We start from the raw sequence: 5,000 nt of genomic DNA on the forward strand, positions 1-5,000 counted from the left end.
GGGTAAGAGGGAGGGGGGGGGGGGGCAAGGTCCCCAGTGAATGTGAAAAAAAAGTCAATGAAAGGCGTTCCTTTATTATTCAAAACAAAGGAAATCCTTAGGGATGAGAAACGTCCAATAATTTTTCAATGTGGAAATATATATATATATATATATATATATATATATATATATATATATATATATATATATATATATATTTATATATATATATATATATATATATATATATATATAAATATATACTGTATATATATAGATCTATATATATATATATATATATATATATATATATATATACTGTATATATATATATATATATATATATATATATATATATATATATATATATATATATATATATATATATATATATATATATATATATATATATACATAAAACACGTTACGTATTTTATTGACTATAGAATCATAGACGAAACATAAACACGTTACGTATTTTATTAACTATAGAATCATAGATAAAATATAAACACGTTACATATTTTATTGACTAGAGAATCATAGATAAGACATAAACACGTCACGTATTTAATTGACTATAGAATCGTAGATAAAACATAAACACGTTACCTATTTTATTGACTATAGAATCCTAGATAAAACATAAACACGTTACGTATTTTATTGCCTATAGAATCATAGATAAAACATAAACACGTTACGTATTCATAGATAAAACATAAACACGTTACATATTCATAGATAAAACATAAACACGTTACGTATTTTATTGACTAATGTACATAAAACTGAAATATAAAGTACCAAACGGACAGTTTTGAATTATGCAACACAGAAAATCCCTTCAAGATGAACCATACGGTGTCTCAGATTCCACAAAGTATAGAAGTTTATTTTCAACACCTCAAAGAAATAAACACTTCCTCATTGTACTGGGTAGAAATCTTCGCGTTGCGTCTAATTCAGAACCATTGCAAAAGAGAAGGTTACAGACACAAACAGAGACTGACTGGCCGGCAGAATGGCACACAGACAGACTGACTGACAGGCACACTGGCACACAGGTAGACTGACTGACCGGCAGAAGGGCACACAGACAGACTGACTGACAGGCAGGCAGACACACAGACAGAATGACTGACAGTCAGGCAGCCACACAGACAGATTGACTGACAGGCAGAATGGCACACAGATAGACTGACTGACAGGCAGACTGGCACACAGACAGACTGACTGACAGGCAGACTGGCACACAGACAGACTGTCTGACAGGCAGAATGGCACACAGACAGACTGACTGACAGGCAGACTGACTGACAGGCAGGCAGACACACAGATAGACTGACTGACAGGCACACTGGCACACAGGCAGACTGACTGACAGGCAGACACACAGCTATTTATCACCCAGATGACAGTAGCCAAATATCTGTTCTTATCCTCATCTGTGTAAATAAACCGGTACTACTTAAGGTTTAAAGGCCCCTCGTGAATGGCAGAGGCAAGGAACAGTGACACTGCCCTACCAGGCAATACAAGGCCCTAGAGACTGACCATATATACATATGATCAGCACCAGGGAGGGCCAGGCAATGGCTGGTGATGGTTCAGCAGATAGACCTATAGGCTTCCCCAAACACCACATTCTTAGCCCACAAGGTTGGTGAGGTTGCAACGACCTAAAGCACTGACGAGTTTGAGCGGGACTCGAACCCCAGTCTGGCGATTACCAGTCAGGGACGTTACCTCATATGCCACCAGAACCCTAATACAAAGAAGATTGGACTATATCTCTGGGAGTCGACCAGAAGCAAATAGGTCGCCTCATGAAAAAAAAAAAAAAAAAAAAAAAAAAAAAAACTGGCAGGGCGAATATGGTGTGGACATATCAGCCTTGTATTTAGATCAACCAATATAACCTTTCACTTTAAACTCTGTTGATCAAAATTGTAACTTGTGTATGGGCAGACATCTTATCAAACAATAGATCGAACGGTGGACGACATGATAACAAAACGCTCTTCTTTTGTTCATGAAAACAAAGACTTGCAAAGAACTATCTTACTTCTCTTCCTCTTGTTTTGTTGAAGTTTTTATAGTTTATATAGAAGATATGTATCTTAATGTTACATTTTTTAAATAGTTTATTTTTCCTTTAAGTTTCCTTTCCTCACTGGACTATTTTCTCTGTTGGAGCCCCTGGGCTTATAGCATCCCGCTTTTCCAACTAGGGTTGTAACTTAGCAAGTAATAACAACAACAACAATAATAATAATAATAGTAATAATGATAATGATAATGATAATAATAATAATAACTGCTGATAAGTTCCCCCCAGTCATATCTGTTTGATAAGAACCACGAAATAGAGAATGTGCTGGAACAAGATACCCATTTTCAGCTTCTAGTTTGTTCTAAAGGTAATTTCATTAAAAATCGAGCAAAGAAAAAATATATTAACATCTATTATTACCTTCCTTTACAGCGAGTGTACTCAACCTTTTTACTCTTTTATACCTCTTGAACATTCTTTATAGATTCTTGTGCACCCCTAAAATTGTGGATTAAAAGAATATATGGAATTAATTTTGCGATATAATAATATTCAATCTCAACGTAGATTACATCATGTAATGAACAGTGGTAGCTACTCTCATATCCAACGTACCCACTAAAGAGAAAAATGGACCATGGAGGTACGTGTACCCTAAGTTAGGAATCTCTGCTTTACATCAACACAGATAAGCAGGTCTCTCCTGAAGTGTCTGCTATAGTAGAAGATTGGTATTCGTGGACTATTTTCACAAGGAAGAAGAGGATTTTTCCCTGTTGGAGCCCTTGGGCTTATAGCATCCTGGTTTTCCGAGAGAGAGAGAGAGAGAGAGAGAGAGAGAGAGAGAGAGAGAGCAAAATATTTTGAGGGAAAGAGAGAAAGAGCGCAATTGTATTTTGAGAGAGAGAGAGAGAGAGAGAGAGAGAGAGAGAGAGAGAGAGAGAGAGAGAGAGAGAGAGAGAGAGAGCAAAATATTTTGAGGGAAAGAGAGAAAGAGCGCAATTGTATTTTGAGAGAGAGAGAGAGAGAGAGAGAGAGAGAGAGAGAGAGAGAGAGAGAGAGAGAGAGAGAGAGAGAGAGCAAAAGTATTTTGAGGGAAAGAGAATAAGAGAGCAATTTTATTTTGAGAAAGAGCAATAGTAATGAGAGAGAGAGAGAGAGAGAGAGAGAGAGAGAGAGAGAGAGAGAGAGAGAGAGAGAGCAAAAGTATTTTCAGGGAAAGAGAGAAAGAGAGCAATTATATTTTGAGAAAGAAAGAGCAATAGTAATGAGAGAGAGAGAGAGAGAGGAGAGAGAGAGAGAGAGAGAGAGAGAGAGAGAGAGAGAGAGAGAGAGAGGTCAAAAGTATTTTTAAAGAGAGAGGAAAGTATTTTGACAGGGAGAGAAAGCAAAAGTATTTTGGGAGAGAGAGAGAGAGAGAGAGAGAGAGAGAGGAGAGAGAGAGAGAGAGAGAGAGAGAGAGAGAGAGAGAGAGAGAGAGTATCTTTAGGGAAAGAGAGAAAGAGAGCAAATATATTTTGAGAAAGAGCAATAGTATTTTGAGAGAGAGAGAGAGAGAGAGAGAGAGAGAGAGAGAGAGAGAGAGAGAGAGAGAGAGAGAGACCAAAAAAGTATTTTTAGTGAACGCCACTGTAAGTTACGCCAATTCAAAGTGGGCATTACGTGACCAGGCTTGGAATGTTATTTCGACCCTAACAAGAGGAGGTCCCCTCAGCCGAGTCCAGGCAACGAGATTAAGTTTCTGTCTTTCTCTGGCAACCTTAATCTAGCTTATGTCTATAATCTTCTTTTTTTTTATTTAACTACTTTGTAATTTGATAAATATTTAGTGTACCTTTTCTCTTTCCTGGTATGCGCGTGTGAGCTGAGCCACTGAGCTGTGGAGTGTCTGACTGTATGAACGTGTATCAGGAGTCCGTGCTGGTATCATCATCATCATCATTATCATTATCATAATTACTATTATTATCATTATTATCATTATCATTATCATTATTATTATTATTATTACAACAACCACTACTACTACGACTACTACTACTAATATCATTATTATTATTATCATTATTATTATTATTGTTATCATTATTATCATTATCATTAGAATTATCATTATCATTATCATTATTATTATTATTATCGGTATTATTATTACTACTGCTACTACTAATATCATTATTATTATTATTATTATTATTATTATTATTATTATTATTATTATTATTATTACTATTATTATTAGCTAAGCTATAACCCTAGTTGGAAAAGCAGGATGCTAAAAGTCCCAGGGTTCCAACAGGGAAAAATAGCCCAGTGAGGAAAGAAAAAAAAATAAACGATATGAAAAGTAATGACTAATTAAAATAAAATATTCTAAAAACAGTACCAACATTAAAACAGATATTTCATACATAAACTATAAAAGAGACTTATGTCAGCCCGTTCAACATAAAAACATTTGCTTTTAGGAGATAGACAAAACATTTGATATAACCCTAAAGGTTCAGGTACTATTTAGTGAAATAGACACAACAAATGATAACTTTGAATTAAATCTACACGCATACAAAAAACTAAATTTATCATCTGTTTTCCATGAGAATCGGTCTATATCTCGTAGTTAACTATAAAAACAGTTTCCCCTTATACTCTAGGTCTCTTTTTTATTATGTCTAAAGCCCCACACATCTCGACAGCATCTTTTTTATTGTTTTTTAGAATGATTTATTGTTAATTTGTTCTCATAATTTATTTATTTCCTTATTTCCTTGCCTCACTGGGCTATTTTTCCATGTTGAAGCCCTTGGGCGTATAGCATCTTGCTTTTCCAACTAGGGTTGTAGCTTGGCTAGTAATAATAATAATAATAATAATAATAATAATAATAATAATACTATTGTGGTGGTAAAAGAATTCCAGGGACAACTTTGGTCAAAAACGGGATTTTGACAGGAAAAATCTA

The sequence above is a fragment of the Palaemon carinicauda genome, chromosome 7 (assembly GCF_036898095.1).
Source record: "Palaemon carinicauda isolate YSFRI2023 chromosome 7, ASM3689809v2, whole genome shotgun sequence".
NCBI classification, from domain to species: Eukaryota; Metazoa; Arthropoda; class Malacostraca; order Decapoda; family Palaemonidae; genus Palaemon; species Palaemon carinicauda.